Source organism: Sorex araneus, chromosome X, assembly GCF_027595985.1.
Source record: "Sorex araneus isolate mSorAra2 chromosome X, mSorAra2.pri, whole genome shotgun sequence".
Classification (NCBI taxonomy): domain Eukaryota; kingdom Metazoa; phylum Chordata; class Mammalia; order Eulipotyphla; family Soricidae; genus Sorex; species Sorex araneus.
The window spans coordinates 275,426,497-275,446,879 of NC_073313.1; positions in this window are offsets into that span (position 1 = coordinate 275,426,497).

Consider the following 20,383-nt stretch of genomic DNA (forward strand, 5'->3'; position numbering starts at 1 on the left):
CAGGATCATCTTCCTCAACTCCCCATCGCACAACACAATGTTTGCTGCAGCATGAACTGCAGTTGAAAAAGAAAGTGAAGAAAGTCTCTTTTGATGGGCAACCTGAAGCCCTAGACTATTAATAAGACCACTCCAAGGGAAACACACTAACATTCCCATTTGGTTATCTTTGATCACTAATGGCTGCTATTCAGAATGGGTGTCCTTGCCCATTGATTAAATTGAATCAGAGCTCTGGCCACCTGGTTAATGTGGCAAGTTTCACCTGTTAAACTCTGAAGTCTCACAGGTTCGCTGGTGACACTAACTCTTGGCATCTAGTGGAGAATCTAGAAAAAATGAAAAGGGGTGGATTAACAAGAAGAGTGTGGCAAGGAGGCCAATTGGAGCTGAGGGAAGGGTTATAGAAAACACAAACTTCAACAGCTATATGATGGGAAGAGTGGGTAGGAGGGAATAAAAAAAGGATTGTAAGAAGAAAGATGTGACTTCAACTTCAGTATTGCCTTCATGATGTCTAGTATTTCCACAAAAAATGAGTTATTTTGAGAACCATCTTAACACATGAACGAATTCCTTTCTCAAAAGGACACAGGTGTGGTGCTTTTATTTATTTATTTTTTTTGAGTCACATCTTAAAATGCTCAGTACTCCTAGCAATGCACTCCTCAGAAGTCCGCAGCACTCCTGGCACCATATGTAGTGCTAGGGTTCAAACCAGGGTCAGGTGCTTGCTTGCAGGGCAAACACCCTACCTGCTGTACTATCTCTTGGGCTGTACTATTTCTGCCATCCTGAACAGAGTAGTATTCTAAAGGGCGATTGAAAGGAAGAGAAAAGAAATTTAGTTTTTTAGAAATTGACTTTTTAATTTTAAAAAATAAATAGATAGCTATTTATTTATTTTTATCCCTCCCCCCTTTTTTTCTTGGGGGGGTCATATCTGGTGGTGCACAGGGGTCACTCCTGGCTCTGCACTCAGGAATTACCCCTGGTGGTGCTCAGGGGACCATATGGGATGCTGGGAATCAAACCCGGGTCAGCCGCATGCAAAGCAAATGCCCTACCAGCTGTGCTATCGCTCTAGCTCCATATCCCCGCCTTTTTTTTAATGAATCACTGTAAGATATAGTTACAGATTTACAAACTTTTGTGCTTACGTTTCAGTCATACAATGATTGAGTACCCATCCCTCCACTAGTGCTGCCCATTCTCAACCACCAATGTTCCCAGTATTTCTCCCTTCACCCCCACCCCATCCACCCCTCCTCAACCTCCCACCTCTGTGGCAGGTACATTTCCTTTTACTCTCTCTCTCTCTTTTTGGGTGCTATAGTTTTCAATACAAGTACTAAGTGGCCATCATGTTTGGTCCATAGTTTACTTTCAGCACACATCTCCCATCCTGAGGGAGCCCTCCAAGCATCACTTTCTTAGTAGTCCCTTCTCTATCACAGCTGTCTATTCCTCCAACATGTGAGGCTGACTTTCAAGCTGTGGAGCTATCCTACTGGCCAGTCAGTCTATGTCTGTCCCTCTCTCTGTGACTCATTTTGTTTAGCATGATACTCTCCATGTTGATCCACTTATATGCAAATTTCATGACTTCATCTTTTCTAACATTCTAACAGCTGAATAGTATTCCATTGTTTATTTTTTATTTATTTTTTATTTTTTAAGTTAAATCAGCAGTTTCTAATTCTTTTTTTTTAAATTAACTTATTCTTTTATTGAATCACCATGTGGATTCAAAGCTTTCAGGTTTAAGTCTCAGTCATACAATGCTCAAACACCCATCCCTTCACCAGTGCACATATTCCACCACCAAGAATCACAGTATACCTCCCCCCACCCCCCACCTCCCCAGCCCCCCACCCCACCTGTGTAACTGATAAATTTCACTTTACTTTCACTTTACTTTGATTACATTCAATATTTCAACAAAAAACTCACTATTATTGTTTGGAGTTTCTCCCCCCTAAAGTTGGACCTGCTGAAAAGGAAGCATTTGATAGTTTGTTTTCCATTGCTGAGAATGAAGAGATGGTGGTTGAGTGGCCACACTAGCGGCCACACGATTTTGGATTTCTGTATTTTAGTAACTAAGTCCAGAGAAATATCTGCCAGAAATTGCATCATTGCAAGCTTGTACCTCTCAGCTACTTTATATTCCACATATGAGTGCAATATTTCTATGTCTGTCTCTTTCTTTCTGATTCATTTCACTCAGCATGATACTTTCCATGTTGATCCAATTATATGCAAATTTCATGACTTCATGCTTTCTGACAGCTACATAGTATTCCATTGTGTATATGTACCAGAGTTTTTTTAACCAGTCATCCGTTTTTGGGCACTCTGGTTTTTTCCAGATTGTGGCTATTGTAAACAGTGCTGCAATGAACATAGAAATGCAGATGTCATCTCTACTATACCTCTTTGCCTCTCCGGGATATATTCCCAGGAGTGGCATTGCTGGGTCAAATGGGAGCTCAATTTCTAATTTTTTGAGAATCGTCCATATTGTTTTCCAAAAGGGCTGAACCAGTCGGCATTCCCACCAGCAATGAAGGAGAGTCCCTTTATCCTCACATCCACGCCAACATCAGTTGCTTTTGTTTTTTGGGATGTGGGCCAGTCTCCGTGGTGTGAGATAATATCTCATTGTTGTTTTGATCTGCATCTCCCTGATGATTAGTGATGTTGAACATTTTCTCATGTGCCTCTGAGCCATTCGTATTTCTTCTTTGGGAAAATTTCTGTTCATTTCATCACCCCATTTTTTGATGGGGTTGGATGTTTTCTTCTTGTGTAGTTCAACCAGTGCCTTGTATATCCTTGATATCAACCCTTTATCGGATGGGTACTGCGAAAATATCCTTTCCCATTCTGTAGATTGTCTTTGTATTTTGGTCACTGTTTCTTTTGAGGTGCAGAAATTTCTTAGTTTGAGATAGTCCCATTTATTTATCTCTGTCTTCACTTGCTTGGCGTGTCAGCTTTGAAGATATCTTTGGCTTCAATGTCGTGAAGGGTTTTGCCGACCTTGTCTTCAATGTACCTTAGGGATTCTGGTCTGATGGTGAGGTCTTTAATCCATTTTGATCTGACTTTTGTACATGGTGATAGTGGAGGTCTAAGACCATTTTTTTGCATGTAGCTGTCCAGTTTTGCCAGCACAATTTGTTAAACATGATTTCCTTGCTCCACTTCACATTTCTTGCTCCCTTATCAGAGATTAGATGATCTTATATTTGGGCCTGTGTGTCAGGGTATTCAACCCTTTTCCATTGGTCTGCAGTTCTACCTTTGTTCAAGTACCATGCTGTTTTAATGACTACCGCTTTGTAGTAGAGTTGGAAGTTGGGGAGGTTGATTCCTCCCATTTCCTTTTTCCTAAGAATTGCGTTAGCTATTTGTGGGGGATTATTGTTCCATATGAATTTCAGGAGTGCTTGCTCGATTTTTTTGAAGAATGTCAAGGGTATCCCTATAGAGATCGTATTGAATTTGTACAATGCTTTGGGGGAATATTGCCATTTTGACAATATTAATTCTTCCAATCCATGAGAAGGGGATGTCTTTCCATTTCCTCATGTCCTCTTTTATTTCCTGAAGTAGCGTTTTGTAGTTTTCATTATACAAGTCTTTTACCTCCTTAGTTAAGCTGATTCCGAGGTACTAGATTTTTTGAGGCACAATTGTGAACAGGATTGCTTTTATCATGTCCCTTTCTTCTCTCTCGTTATTTGCATATAGGAAAGCCATGGACTTTTATTGATTTTACAGCCTGTAACTTTACTATATGAGTCTATTGTTTCTAGGAGTTTCTTGGTAGAGGGTTTAGGTTTCTCTAAGTATAGTATATAGTATATAAGATATAGTATCATATCATCTGCGAATAGTGAGAGCTTGATTTCTTCCTTTCTTACCTGAATGCCTTAATATCTTTTTCTTGCCTAATTGCTATTGCAAGTACTTTCAGTACTATATTGAACAGAAGTGGAGAGAGTGGGCATCCTTGTCTCGTCCCTGTTCTCAGAGGGAAGGCTCTTAGTTTTTCCCCATTGAGGACGATGCTTGCCGTAGGCTTATGATAAATGGCTTTGACTATATTGAGGAAGGTCCTTTCTATACACATTTTGGTGAGAGTTTTCATCATAAACGGGTGCTGGATCTTGTCAAATGCTTTCTCTGCATCTATTGATGTGATTATATTATTTTCATCTTTTCTTTTGTTGATATGATGGATTATGTTGATTGATTTCCAGATGTTAAACTATCCTTGCATCCCTGGGATGAATTCCACTTGATTGTGGTGTATGATCTTTTTGATAAGTTGTTGAATTCTGTTTGCTAATATTTTGTTGAGAATCTTCGCATCTGTGTTCATCAGGGATATTGGCCTGTAGTTTTCTTTTTTTGTGGTGTCTTTGTTTGCTTTTGGTGTTAGGGAGATATGAGCCTCATAGAAACTGTTTGGGAGGGTTTATGTTTTTTCAATTTCCTGGAAAAGCCTGAGAAGAACTGGCAATAGGTCCTCTTTAAATGTTTGGAAGAACTTGCTAGTGAATCCGTCTGAACCTGGGCTTTTGTTTTTGGGAAGACTTTTGACTACCGTTTCAATTTCCTTGATATTAATAGGACTATTCAGGTACTCCAGGTCTTTTTCGTTCAGCCTTGGGAGATTATGGGAGTCCAGGAATTTATCCATTTCTTCTAGGTTCTCTTGTTTCGTGGCATAGAGATTTTCAAAGTAGTCTCTGATGATCTTTTGAATTTCTTTGGTTTCTGTTGTGATGTCCCCCTTTTTATTTCTGATTCGGCTTATAAGGGTTCTCTCTCTCTCTCTTTCTTTGTGAGTCTTGCTAGTGGTTTATCAATCTTGTTTATTTTCTCGAAGAACCAGCTCTTGATTTCATTGATCTTTTGGATTGTCTTTTGGGTTTCCATGTCATTAATTTCTGCTCTAAGTTTTATTATCTTTTCTTCTGCCTGGTTTGGGCTCCTTTTGTTGGTCCATTCTAAGGTCTTGAGCTGTGAAGTCAAGTTATTAATGTGGGCCCTTTCTTCCTTCCTGAGATATGCTTGCAGAGCTATAAATTTTCCCCTTAATATGGCTTTAGCTGCGTCTCACAGGTTCTTGTAGCTCGTGTCTTCAATCTCATTTGTTTCCAGGTACCTTTTGATTTCTTCCTTGATTTCCTTCCTGACCCACTCATTGTTCAACATCTATCTATTTAATTTCCAGGTGTTTAATTTGGTTTTCTGCATCTGTCCATGATTAACTTCTATCTTTAGTGTATCATGGTCTGAAAAGATAGCTGGTAGAATGTCTGTCTTGTTCATTCTGTTGAGGTATGTTGTGTGGCCCAGCTCATGGTCTATTCTGGAAAATGGTCCCTGTGCACTGGAAAAGAATGTGTATTCCTTTTTTGGGGGATATAAAGCCCTGTATAGATCTATTAGCTCTCTCTCTTCTATTTCTTCCTTCAAAGCTAGTATTTCCTTGATGAGTTTTAAGCTTCTTGATCTGTCCAGAGGTGATAGGGCGGTGTTGAAGTCTCCAACTACTATTGTGTTGCTCCCAATGTCCTTCTTAAGGTCTCTTAGCAGCTGTTATAGGTATTTAGCTGGTCCCTCATTGGGTGTGTACACGTTTAGGAATGTGATTTCCTCCTGCTGTACATGTCCCGTGATTAATAAAAAGTGGCCTTCACTATCCCATCTAATGTTTTTCAACCTGAAGTCTATGTTGTCCGATACTAGTAAAGCCACCCCAGCTTTTTTGAGAGAATTGTTTGCTTGCAGGATTGTTTTCCATCCTTTGACTTTGAGTCTTTGTTTTTTTATGGCTATTCAGATGTGTTTCTTGCAGGCAGTAGAATGTTGGGTTGAGTCTCTGAATCCATTTTACCAGTCTGTGTCTCTTCATTGGTGAATTAAGACCATTGACATTGAGAGAGATTATTGTCATGGGATTTTGTGCCATCTTTCTGTAAGGGTTCTTTGTGCTTGTAGGGGTTTTTCCTGCCTTACAGTAGCCCCTTTAGACCTTCTTTTAGGTTTGGTTTAGAGTCTATGAAGTTCCTGAGTTGTTGTTTATCTCCAAAATAGTGTATCATTCCTTCGAGTTTGAATGAGAGTTTGGCCGGATAAAGTATTCTTGGTTAAGCATTCATTTCATTGAGTTTTTTCACTATATCCCACCACTGCCTTCGGGCTTGAAGGGTTTCTTCTGATAAGTCTGCTGTGAATCTAAGGGGTGCTCCTTTGTATGTGATTTTCTTCTTCGACCTTGTTGCTTGCAGTATTGTGTCTCTATCCGTTGTGTCCATCATTCTAACTATGATATGTCTTGGAGTTTTTCTGTTAGGGTCTCTTTTAGCTGACACCCTTCTGGCTCCTTGAATTTGGATATCTGCATTCTCCAGCTCTGGGAACTTTTCAGCAATGATTTTTTTGACTGTGGCTTCTTCATTGGGGTTGGTTCTCTATTCTTCTGGTACTCCAATGATTCTAATGTTGTTCCTATTGAACTCATCTCCCAGGACTCTGATTCTCCCTAGAGCTATTTTGAGGTTTCTCCCCATTGATTGTTGTAGCCTGTAGGCTGCCTGCAGCTCATCTTCAGGCTCACTGATTCTGTCTTCTGCTGTAGTCATTCTATTGTTGAGGGCACCCATTGAGTTTTTTAATTTGCCTACCAAATCCTTTATTTGTGACATTTACTTTTGTAGGTTTTTTTATTTCTGCTCTCATTTCTTCCAGTAATTTCTCGGCTGTCTGTTTTATCGTTTCTGTCAGATCCTCCTTTAACTTGTCAATCTTTCCATTGAGTTGAGGATTTCACCTCTGAATTGTTTTTCGGAGAGCTCAAGTTTGTAGGAAACGTCTAATTAGGCATCTGGACTCCTTTCATTATCCTCTCCTTGTGGTGGGGATTTGCGCTGTTTCTTTATATTGTTTTGGTGGTATGGAAGAGGGACTTTCGAGTTCACCTCTGGTTTGTAAAAGGATTCTGAATGGGCTTGGTCAGTGGTGATCAATTTCTTCTGTACCGCCTCTAGAACATGTCCCTCTCTGATGTTCCTCTATTCTTTACGTGATGCTTCAAGTGATGCTTTTTGAGAATAGGCTCCTTTAGCTGTGGCTTGAAGAGCTGCTTATATTCATTGGTTCTTTTGAAAATTGGAATTAGCTAGCAACCTATCTGCAAACTATTTTGGGGACAGCTAAGATGATACTTGGGGATATAGGTGATGAACACTGAGATGTACCGAATAATTGCTTGGTATTTTGAAAATATATGCGGCTGTGTGAGCGGCCGCTGGCTCAGAAGGAGGCCACACCCACTTTTGTTGAGGCCACGCCCACTACTGCAATGTGGCAGGGTGACCTCAGGGAGGGAGCGAACCGGCGAGGCGGCGTTGGAGGGTGGCGAGGGGCTAGGTGGGCGGTGCTCAGGCAGGGTGGGAGTTGGGGTCCGAAAGGAGTTGGCACGGTGGGGGGGGGGAAGTCCAGGCGCAGAGGAGATGGCGCCTGTTTCAGTCCACTAACCTGCAAGAGGGAGCGAACCGGCGTGGTGACGCTGGAGGCTGGCGAGGGGCTAGGTGGGCGGTGCTCAGCAGTATTCCATTGTTTAGATGTACCAAAGTTTCTTTAACCAGTCATCTGTTCTTGGGCACTCATATATATATATATATATATATATATATACACACATACATATATATATATACATATATATATAATACAAGTGCAGATGTAATTTCTACTCTGTGTTTTGAATCTCCAGGTTATATTCCCAGAAGTGGTATTTCTGGATCAAATGGGAGCTCAATTTCTAGTATTTTGAGAAACCTCCATATTGTTTTCCAAAAAGGCTGAACCAGTCCGCATTCCCACCAGCAGTGAAGGAGAGTCCCTTTCTCCCCACATGCTTTTGTTCTTTTGGATATGGGCCAGTTTCTGTGGTGTGAGATGACACCTCATTGTTTTGATTTCCATCTCTCTGATGATTAGTGACTTATTGTTACTGTTTTTGGCATATCCAATATGCACGGGTAGCTTGCCAGGCTCTGCCGCGCAGGCTTGATACTCTCGGTAGCTTGCCAGGCTCTCCGAGAGGTGCGGAGGAATAAGTCTCTCAATGAGAGATGTTACTGGTGGCCGCTCAAACAAATCGGTGAGCAACGGGATAACAGTGATAGTGACAGTGATGATTAGTGATGAAGAGCATTTTTTTCATGTGCCTTTTGGGCATTCGGATTTCTTCTTTGGGAAAGCTTCTGTTCATTTCATCATCCCATTTTCTAATGGGATTGGATGTTTTCTTGTAGAGATCAACCAGTGCCTTGTATATCCTTGATATTAATCCCTTTTCAGATAGGTATTGGGTGAGTATTCTTTGCCATTCTATAGACTGTCTTTGTATTCTGGTCACTGTTTCTTTTGAGGTACAGGCTCAAACTAGGTACTTCCTAGTTTAAGATAGTCACATTTGTTTATCTCTGTTTCCACTTGCTTGGTCAGTGGCATTTTGTCTTTGAATACACCTTTAGCTTCAATGTTTTGGAGGGCTTTGCTGACCTTTTCTTCAGTGTACCTTACAGATTCTGGTCTGATGTTGAGGTCTTTAATCCATTTTGATCTGAATTTTGTGCATGGTGTTAGGTAGAGGTTTGAGCCCATTATTTTGCATGTAGTCATACAGTTTTGTCAGCACCGTTTGTTAAAGAGGTTTTCCTTGCTCTACTTTATATTTCTTGGTCCCTTATCAAAGATTAGATGATCATGTATTTGAGGGTGTGTGTAAGGATATTCAACCCTATTCGATTGTTCTCACATCTGTCTTTGTTCCAATACCATGCTGTCTTAATTATTACTGCTTGAATTTCATTGATTTATGTTGTGATGCCCCTCTTTTTATTTCAATTTCTGATTTGGTTTACTAGGGCTCTCTCCCTCTCTCTCTTTGTGAATTTTGCTAGTGCTTTATCAGTCTTGTTTATTCTCTCAAAGAACCAGCTCTTGGTTTCATTGATCTTTCAGATTGTCTTTTGGGTTTCCATGTCATCACTTTCTGCTCTAAGTTTTATTATTTCTTTCCTCCTGCGTGGTTTGGGAGGAATTTCTTTCCTCCTGCCTGGTTTGGTCCTTTTTTAAGCTCTTGAACTGTGAAATCAAGTTATTTATGTAGACCCTTTCTTCCTTCCTGAGAAATGCTTGCAAAGCTATAAATTTTTCCCTTAAAACTGCTTCATCTGTTTCCTACAAGTTCTAGTAGCTTGTGTTTTCATTCTCATTTGTTCCCAGGTATCTTTTGATTTCTTCCTTGATTTTTCTCCCTAACCCACTTGTTATTCAACATTGAGCTGTTTAATTTTCAAGTGTTTGATTTGATTCTCAATTTCTGTGTGTGATTAACTTCTATTTTCTGTGCATCGTGGTCTGAAAATATAGCTGACACAATTTCTATCTTCCTGATTCTATTGAGGTATGTTTTGTGGCCCAACACCTGATCTATCTTGGACAATGGTCTGTGTACACTGAAATAGAATGTATATTCATTTTTTTGTGTGTATGGAAAGCCCTGTATACATCTATTAGCCCTCTCTCTTCCATTTATTCCTTCAAAGCCAGTACTTCCTTGCTGAGTTGTAATCTTGTTTATCTACCCAGAGGTGATAAGACAGTGTTGAAGTTTCCAGCTACTATTGTGTTGTTATCAATGTCCTCCTTGAAGTCTATTAGCAATTTCTTTAACTATTTTTATGGTCCCTCATTGGGCGAGTATACGTTTAGGAGTGTGATTTATTCCTGCTGCACATATCCCTTGATTATTTAAAAATGGTCTTCGCTGTCCCTTCTCATCCTTTTCAGCCTGAAATCTATATTGTCATATACTACTATGGCCACCCAGGCTTTTTTGAGGGTGTTGTTTGTTTGCTGGCTTGTTTTCCATGCTTTGACTTTGGGTCTGTGTTTGCTCTGACTCTTCGGATGTGTTTCTTGTAGGCAGCAGAATGTTGGGTTCAGTTTTTTAATTCATTTTGTGGCTCTGTGGCTCTTAGTTGGTGCATTTAGACCATTGACATTGAGAGATTATTGTCTGGAATTTTGTGCCATCTTTCTATAGAGGTTTGTTGTGCTTGTAGGGGGTTGTCTTGTCTTACAGTAGCCCCTTTAGTCATTCTTTTAAGGTTGATTTTGAGTCTATGAAGTTTCTGAGCTGTTGTTTATCCATGAAGTAGTGTATTGTTCTTTTGAGTTTGAGTGAGAGTTCAGCCAGATAAAGTATTCTTGGTGAGTATTGAGTTTTTTTTCACTATACCCCACCATTTTCTTCAGGCTTGGATGGTTTCCTCTGATAAGTCTGCTGTAAATCTAAGGGGTGCTCCTTTGTATGTGATTTCCTTTTTGACCTTGCTGCTTGCAGTATTCTGTCTCTATTTGTGATATTCATCATTCTGATTATGATATGTTTTGGAGTCTTTTTATTAGACTCTTATAGCCCTTTGGCTCCTTGGATCTGGATGCTTGTGTTCTCCAGCTCTGGGAACTTCTCAGAAATGCTATCTTTAACTGTTGCTACTTCATTGGGATTGCCTCCCTGTCTTTCTGGTACTCCGATGATTTTTATGTTGTTCTTCTTGAGTTCTTCCCCTAGGTCTCTGATTCACCCTAGAGCTATTTTGAGGTCTTTCCCCATTGTATGTTGTTCCCTGTATGCATTCTGCAGCTCGCCTTCAAGCTTACGATCTTGCTGATTCTGTCTTCAGCATGTTGCCTTCTACTGTTGAGGGCATCCACTGAGTTTTGAATTTCATCTATGAATCCTTTATTAGTGACACTTCCGTTTGTAGCTTTCTTATTTCTGCTCTCATTTCTTCCTATATTTATTGGCTGTCCATTCTACTGTTTCTTTAATATCCTCCTTTAATTTGCTGGATGCCTGTTCTACTGTTTCTTTGAGTTCATTGAACAACCTCAACATATCATCTGTAAATTCTTTATCAGAGATATTGTATTTGTGGGTACTCCCTATTGAGGCTCTGGATTCTTTTCTTTATCCATTCCTCGCGGTGGGGATTTGTGCTGTTTCTTCATGTTGTTGTCGTAGTATGGAGGTGGGACCCTCCAGTTCACTATCAGTGAACCCCTTTCAATGCAAGAAAGAATTCTGGATGAGCTCAGTTGATGGCGGTCTCCTTTTTCTCCTTCTAGAATACTAAATTCCTTCTTGGTGGTTCTCTGACACTTATGTGAGTCCTCTAGTGCAGCTTCAGAGGATGTGTTATTTTACATTAGGCTTGTTCAGTTTTGTGTGTTCACCATTATTCCAGTGAGATTGTAATAGGCTAGTGGACTATTGGTCTAATGTGTTTGGGATATCCAGGCTGTCCTCCTTAGAATTAGGTAATGGAGATTGTGATATGAGTCTAAAGCGCTGAGAAAGGGGAAAATAACAGTGGCCCTGAGGCCATGCCCTCCCCCCCACCCTCCTGCCTCCGTTGTACCTGTAGGGGAGTTGGCTTCATAAGTGCCTGTGTTGGATTAAGACCCACTTCTGACACAGTCCTAAAACTTGCCGGGGATCTTCTCTGGCCTGGGTGCTTGGGGGCACTTTTGCTGAGGGGGGATGGGTGTCTTGCAATTCCCTGGGTTGGTTTTCTGGGCACTAAATTTATACTTTTAAACTTATTTTACTGCTTTAAAATGTCAGTGGTAATTGCTTTCTTTGAATTTTTAAAAAATACAATTCTCCCTTTCTCCCTATTTCTTACTTGCAACCAAAAAATGTGTATTTAAATGACTATGAAGGTCAGGCAGTAAACATGAGTATTTTTGTCAGTATTTTCCCAATGTTTTCTTCTTTACGTTTGATTAAAGATTTTTAGTTGAGAGTGAGGGAGAAAATTCAAATGGTAGGTGACATCCTTTTTCATGTATAAGGCTGTGAAATTGTTCCCCTAATAAAAATTCCAAGGTTAACACAGTCCCCTGGGTAAAATATGCTTAGTTTAGTTCAGCTGGTACCAATTTCCCACTTCTCTTTTTCAGCCTGCACCCATGTGGGAAATATCCTTTCCCACTTGGTGGGAATAGAGATTAGGAGATTACCTAATCATAGGATATTACCATCACCTCACTGCTATACATTAAAGGTGCTTGCTGATTGTTTATCACCCTGTGGCCACAGCTATGCAAATTTTTCAGCCTTTGCTCTTAATGTACCTGTTAATTAAACATGTACTCAATGACCAGCTATTTTCTTGCTCAGGTCAAGATCAACTCTGTGATTAATCCTGCCAGTGGTGGTGGTTGGGAGGAAGTGTTGAAGAACAGTTTGGGATGGCCAGCTACCACATAAAATCCTGGTTTGGATCCCTGGTACTGCAAGGTCCTCTAAGCATTATTAGATATAGCCCTACTCACCCCAGAATACTGTACTATGAGACCCACAATATTTGGGCTGAGCATCATTACCAGATTGGACCTGGGCCTACTATGATCTGTTAAGTGATCCCTAAAAATAAGATGTCTGTTCATAATTGAATTTTCTCTTTTGTTAAGAATGTTTCAAGAGTTATAAAGAAGAAAGCTATTCAAAGGGACGCAGATGGGACCCTTATGTTAGCAGTGAATGAGTGTAGGAGACTCAGGTCAGCTTTGGTGAGCTAATCTCTCCTCCTCATGTTGTTTTAAGGTGATGCAAGCCTCCCTGGAAACCAAGTGCCAACTATGGAAACTATAGGAAGCAGGGGCAAGGATTTGACAATCCCAGGTAACTGAGTGAATTTCTGCATTTGATTAAGATAGTCTAAGTACAGTTGGATTCACTTTTTTTTTCCTATGAGAAAAACTACATTGGTTGTGGGGTATATAGGAATTCTCTATACATTTTGTAAAACGATTCTAAAAAAGGATGGATACATTAGGACCATAAACATTAACACTATTGTGATCATGCTATCTAAACTATACTTTAAGAAAAGAGTGTTTAAAAATGACTGGTATTGAAACCTGTGACACAGTGGAAAAAAAAAAACCCACTGATTTGTTCTCTCCTTCACAGGATATTTCAGATATTCCTTCAACTCACTAAACTTATTATTTGAAAGTAATAGTGTCTGTCACGAAGTTACAACAATTGTAAAATGAGAGAATATATTTGAATTCATGTCCAGGGCAGGAAAAAGCTTTCCTACACCTCCTGTTGCTTTCTTTCATGTGGAGCCAAATACGATGTCCTTTAGCATCACTTTAACATCCTTTAGCATCACTTTAACAATAACATCACTGGATAGGCCTGAGAGACGGTCCAGTGATTAAGCGCGTGACTGTATACAGCTGACTTTGGTTCAATCCCCAGCACTGCATGTGGTTCCCTGAGAATGGAGGGGCGTGATCCCTGAGCACAGGGTTAGGAGTAAGCCCTGAGCACTACGAATTGTGGGCCAAAGCAAAATGCTATATCATTTTAAATACATATTACAGATATTTATTTTTTGTATATTCCTTCTTGGAATATACAAAAAATATTTTTTAATAAATAAAAATATTTTAATAAAAAATATTTAAACAGAAATATTTTGTTTCTGTTTAAAAATATTTGACACATAGTATAGTGTAGTTTTAAAAGTTAAGACTACAACATGTTGATATAATACATCTTCACGCTGCAATATGGTTGCCATTGTAGAGATAGTACCTTTATCCATTCTACACTTATTGTTTCTTTTCAGTGAGTGGAATGATGAAATAATAATCTCTAATCAAATTAGATGATTATAATATAATAGTTTTGCCTATTTTTTGTTTCACTGTGCATTAGAGCTCTATAGTCTATTTATTGCAATTTTATATCCTTAAACAATATCTATCAATTATCTCATAGAACTCCTCCTTAACCATAACTCTATTATTATGAATTTTTCTTTTTGGAGATTCCACATATTGAAAACCTCCCTTTACTTGCCATTTATCTCTCAGATTTTGTCACTGCAAGGTAATTTCTGTATTCATGCTTGTTGAGAATCTTTCTAGATAACATTTTTGCCTTTTGACAGTGTGACTCATTCCTAACCTGATATGGGCATGGGTACCCTGATAGGGGACAGATGGCTGTCAGCTTGTCCATCAGGCTACCTTCTGGCCCTCTCCTGGTAATCATGGCTCCAACTCAGGTCCTTAATTCATCATGAAGTCTATCTGGCATAGCAACAAAGAATAAATGAACCAGGGAAGTCACGTCCTTTGTTTAAAATATTTTCCCCACCAGGCCTGAGAGTTGGGTAAAGGTCTCTGCTTCCCTAAACTGTTTTCTTTATCTTGATAAAGGGGAAGGAAGAAAGTAGTCTTGCTCTTTCACGAAGTTTTGAGGAACAAATATGCTCATGACTGCTAGGAATAGTTATTACTTAAGACAGTCATTTTCAGCTATTGACCCAGAGACAGAATAAAGGCTGAAAATCGCTGTTCTATCACCTTGTTTCTCACTACTGGTCCGAGGACCAGTATGTAGAACAGATGCCAGTCTGCAGGTATATAGAGGCTGATGAATTCTGGCTTTTGACACAGCAAGCGATACCCATACATTTTCACAATAACTCTTTGAGGCAGGTACTATTATGGTCATCATATTTCACTGAGAAAATTTGTCCTGGGCTATGAGAGTTTCCTCACACAGGTCATCCAGCTCAGGAAGAGCAGAAGTAGGATTAGAAATCAAGTCTACAGTTTCCAAGTCTCTGTCCTTATCTATGATGTCACATTATCAGTTTATTATTTTTTGAGGTTCATGGCTAGATTGTTGCCTTGTGACACACTAGAGATAGTTGTGAATCTAAACTTCATTAATCAGGGAGTTTAGGAGAGTTGGAAATTCTCCTCTACTTTGGAATATTAGATATGGGCTCAGATCCTTCATGTAAGTATGATGCTAATAAGTTGTGTACTTACTCCAAGAAATAGCGCTAGTCTCCTTTTCTGCTATTGGATTTCACCATTGGAGTAAGTCACTTACTGTTTGGATGATAAAGAAATATATGCTTCCGATAATCATTTTTTTGTAGTTGACTCTATTTAGCAAGCCAGTGGGTCACAATCACTAGGGACTCTTGTTAGAAGGCAAATTTTGATTCAGTAACCTGGGACCTGAAAATCATCTGGCTCACAAGATCAGGTGCTGCTAATTTAGCCTCTGGTCCCAGAGCACAATTTGAAAGAAGGTAGTTGTCTGTCTGTCCCTGTATGCTCAGGCTGGCATGTCTAGTGCCATGGGCAGTTCTACTACTGACACTCAAATTTAGCTCTTGCTTTGTTCTGTTTTTGTTTTAGGGCCACTCCCAGCTGTGGTGCTCAGGGACCACTTATATCTGTAATATGTATTTAAAATGATATAGTATTTTGCTTTGGCCCACAATTTGTAGTGCTCAGGGCTTACTCTTAACCCTGTGTTCAGGGATCACACCCTTCTGTCCTCAGGCAACCATATAGTGCTGGGGATTGAACCAAAGTCAGCTGTATACAGGTCACGTGCTTAATCCCTGGACTATGTCTCAGGTCTTTCCAGTGATGTTATTGTTAAAGTGATGCTAAAGCGTGTCGTATTTGACTCCATGTGAAGAAAAGGAGGTGTAGGAAAGTTCTTTTCTGCTCTGCATATGAATTCAAATATATTCTCTCATTTCACGATTATTACAACTTTGTGACAGACATATTACTTTCAAATAAACAGTTTAGAGAATTGAGGAATATCCCAGATATCCTCTGAAGGAGAGACTAAGTCAGTTAGAATCACTTCTGGTAGTGCTTAGGGGATGACGCTAAGTGGTGCTAGTGATCAAATCCCTCTTGGCTATGTGCAAGAAAATTACAGTATCTCCCCAGATCTTCAGGTTCAACTTCTGTCATAGTTCCATGTTTCTTTTTTTTTTCCAATGGAAAGATACTACAAGACAGAAGTTTTCTGATCTAGCAAAACTGTGGGCTTTTGGTATCAGTTTTGGCAAACCAGTGATACGGGCAGCATTTGAATTTTCTTATGGTCACACTTGTGAATATCAGTGAGGAAAGACCCTAAATTTGTCACATTAGCCTTGTGCAATCTTTAATTCTTCACTGTGTGCTTGTCGCTTTGACAGAAGTTTGGAGTCACATTTCTGACTATGAGGTCTTTTGCTTGAGGCTTTGGCCAAAACTCCTCAGCAATGAAAGGAGATTACTAGAAAGGTGTTTGAGATGGCATTTTTCAATACTAAAAGGCATTTCTGACTAACTGAGAATTTATTCTTTAAAACTCTGGGACTATCACATCCATATTTGATTGATTTTTCTCTTTCATCCACTACTCTTCCTAAGTCCTTTGGAAATAAGGATATTTATTTGGATAGAAGATATTGAAGAAATAGAGACATTTATATTACTTTCCCTAACTGCAGAATAGAAATATATTAATTGCTTAGGCTCACTATTTACATTTATTTAAATAATTAATTTGTTTATGTTTGTTTTGGGGCCACTCCAGCTGTGTGCAGGGTGTACTACTGGCTCTGTGCTCAGGGATCACAACTGGAGGTGCTTGGGGACTCAAACCTGGTTTTATTCAAATCAAACCAGACTTGAATTACATAAAAATACGTGGTGCTGGGAACCAAAATTGGGTTGTCTGTGTCAAGGAAAGTTCTTTACCTCTCTGGCCCACAGTTACTCTTTTATAGAGAAGTTGAGTTGAGGGTGAGTGGAGAAGGACTTACCCTTTAGTTCCTACTGAATGTTTTGGTGTAAGTCCTGGGCTAGGGCACTACAACTTCTACAGGAATAAGACCTTGCATATGATTCAGAGAAATGTATTTGAGTACATTGCAAACACAGTAGTAATTACAAAAAAGGAAAAAAGAAAAACAAGAAAAGAAAGTTTCATTTTACTTTAAAACAAATTTTTGGATGCATAGAATGATTGCAAAGAAAAGGGCAACTTCAAGTATCTCTAGGTTCCACTAGGAGCCGCTGGACTGTCCCGTATCTTGACCAATTTCCCTCTTTGTTTTTTGACTGGTAAGTCTTGGCACCTGTGAGGTATCCCCCTTTGAAATACTACACTCCCTTTCTCATGGCACTCTCACCTATTGCTCACCTGTCTAGTCAGTGTGAGCTAGCTTGTCATGATTCTGTGCTGGCCCACAGAACAGGATAGACACAGGCCAATTGGTATCAAGGAAGCAGCAAATTCAGGAAAGAGGCTCTTTCCTCCATGAATGCTTTCTACTGTGTAGGCTATCAAGGGGGGAAAAGCAGGTGCAAATTCCATTCTTTCTGAAGTCTTTATACCTTTTCAAATTTTAAAGCTTTCATGATTTATTTTTATTATAGATTTTTGAGCATTGTTGTTTTAATGTACTTATTACTAATTTTTAAATTTACTGGTATTAGTCTTTATTGAGAAGACAAACAGTACTGAACCTACTTGTGCCAAGATGAGCCACAGAACTGATCCCTCAATGGCTTTTCCACCCATTTTTATTACAAGGAAATCCCACCTTGTTCTGGATATTTAACACACTAATGCAACTCGGATCCCAGGAAGAATCATGTTCTGGGGGCTGAAGCGATAGCACAGCGGATAGGGTGCTTGCCTTGCATGTAGCCAACTCAGGTTCGATTCCCAGCATCCCATATGCTTCCCTGAGCACCGCCAGGAGTAATTCCTGAGTTCAGAGCATGTTCTGTCCACAGAGCTTTGCAACCAACTTTCTTAGGCAATGTCACACCTCTCCCACTTCTCTCTTGAACAGCTATCCCAGAATATCAAACAAGATGTCTGTCCCTTGCTATTCCTCTGTGAGCACACTGACAAGGCAATGAAAATAGTTGGAATCCTTCCCCTCATGTTCATTTCTTTTATTCTGAGTGGCAAAGAAACTTAGTACCTATAAGCAATTGGGATGAATAATATTTTAAGAAACTTGGTGATTGGAGGGAGGATGGTCTCAATGGTTTAAAGTGCTTGCTTAGCAGGCAGAAAATGGTGAGTTTGAACTCTGGTGCTTCCACAAGGGCAAAGGGAAGCTAATATGAAATCTCCAGAGAGAAAAGGTCAGGAAATACTTAGAGCAGTCTTGAAATGTTGAACTTAGTCCCCAGGGTGTAGGGTGTAGGGTTTCAGACAGTTTCATGATCTGCCAAGTAAGAGAGGAAAAAATCTGGTTTTAAAAGGACATGGGGCACTGGTGAAGGGATGGGTGTTTGAGCATTGTATAACTGAGACGTTAACTTGAAAGTTTTGTAACTTTCCACATGGTGAATTAATAAAAGAATTAAAATAAAAAAAAAGGACATGGGGGTAGGGAGAGGGGGAGGGGGAAGGGCAGGGAGGTGACTTTCTTCATTTCTCTAGAAAGGTTACCAAAATGCCAATGAGACGAAAGAGTTCATGGTGACTCAGCAAAACAATTAGGATTCAACCTAATCTTCATTTGTTGAATATTTGTGTTGTCTAGAAATCAACTGCTCTTAGGAGGGACCAGGATTTCATTTCTAAGCAACTGTTCATTGTCATGTGTCATTGGAAAGCTACAAGGAATTTGAAATCTCTAATATATTCCTGAAAATAAGAACTTCTTATCCTTTTTTCTCTTACTATGGAAGATGGATGTGGAAACCATTGTCCTTTGCTGGAATGAAGCCTGTTCTGTTGGACTTGAGTTTCTGCTGAGAAGTGTTAGCCATTCTGAGGAATGGGAGCACAGGTATTTCCTAAGTCAACTGTCCAGACAAACTGAGGAACCAAAGGCTGGAGACAGGCCAGAAGGTTGGAGAGAAGCCATCCTTCAGGACTCTCTTTGTTGGCTTGGAATAGTTTAGACCACTGAGATTCTGATGCATGGGTGTGACTTGTGAAGCATGTTATAAATAAAATTTCCTTTAAGCTTCTTTTTTTCTTATTTACAAGAATATTTTAAAATGTACAGGCTTGTTATTATTTGGTGTAGAAAAAGCAGTAAGTCAAGTCCCATCAGATTTTGCTTGGAATATTTAAATAAAAAAAATGAAGACTGTGACAAGCCATATTGAAGGCTGAGATTTTCCTTGTAAAGAGATGGGGACAACATCTTTGAAAAATGATAATTGATGTTCAGTATTATGAAGAGTCCTCAGTTCCTGGGTTTCTTTTCTCCAATTTAGATCTTTACCTTAGATATCAATAATCTTTATTAGCTTGGTTTTTATAATTTTGTTTTTGGGCCACAGTCAGTGGTGGTCAGGGCTTGTTCCTGGCTTTGTGCTCAGGAATCACTTCTGGTAGGACTTGGGGGACCATGTGTGGTGCCAGGGATCAAAGTGGGGTTGATCACATGCAAGACAAGCACCTGTATCCCTGTACAACCTCTCTGGTTGTGAGTCATTTTCAGCAGGGTTGAGATGGATGATTTAAATTTTAGATAATGAGGGCTCCTCTGTACAACTCTGAAACTAGGACCTGTGAGGAAAGCCAGGAACTGGCACAGGAAGACACGTGCTCTGCAGGGCCCTGCAGTGTCCCTGGGTGCAGGCCGAGTGCAAGTCCAGAAGCTGTTTTTCAACTGTGCTTGTGATCTTATGCATGAATTTGGCTTTATTTCTGACATCGGCAGCACAAGGCTGTATTGATCCCATGGCCTAAGAGGCACTCTCATTTTCATTCTGCTAGGTGGGCAGATGTGCTGATTTTATGAAACACCATAGGTTGCTCAACCCTCAATCATGGCCTGGTTATTTCACAGACAGTGTCACCACCACCTCACCTTTGAGCTGGTTAGAAAGCAGCTGCATCCAAATCCACAGCCCAAGTGATTTGACAATTAGACAAGAATCAACCTGAACTGCAGTCATTCTTGCTTAGATTCTAGTGTGTTGGAGTCAAGGGAGAAAGGCAGCAGGCACTTTTCACCACTAGCGGATGCAGCAGGAAAGGCACTTACATGTGTAAGGTGTGTAAAGAAGATTCTGATATCAGACCTCGCTGTGTTTGAGGGACTGCATTTGGGGGACAGGTTTTGCATGTGTTGCATGGCATATGGGACTTGGTACTAAGCTTATCCTGTAAATCAGATTAGTAGTGATTTCCCCTCCTTCTTTCCCCCTTAAATTAAATTATCCCCAAGTTTAGCCAGATTGCTCATGTTTTATTGTTTGGTCCTAGCTGTGTTCAGGGGAACTTGGCACAAGGTCTGGTCTGGTCACAGACCCTAACATAAAGGGGGAGGGGACCAGTTCAAGATATCAGTAATGATTTTTGGGATGTCACTACATGAAATGTTAGTAACAGAGAATGAATAAAGATTCGTGATAAAATTTTTGAATCCCGATCTGTACTATCTTCTGAACAATCTCAGAG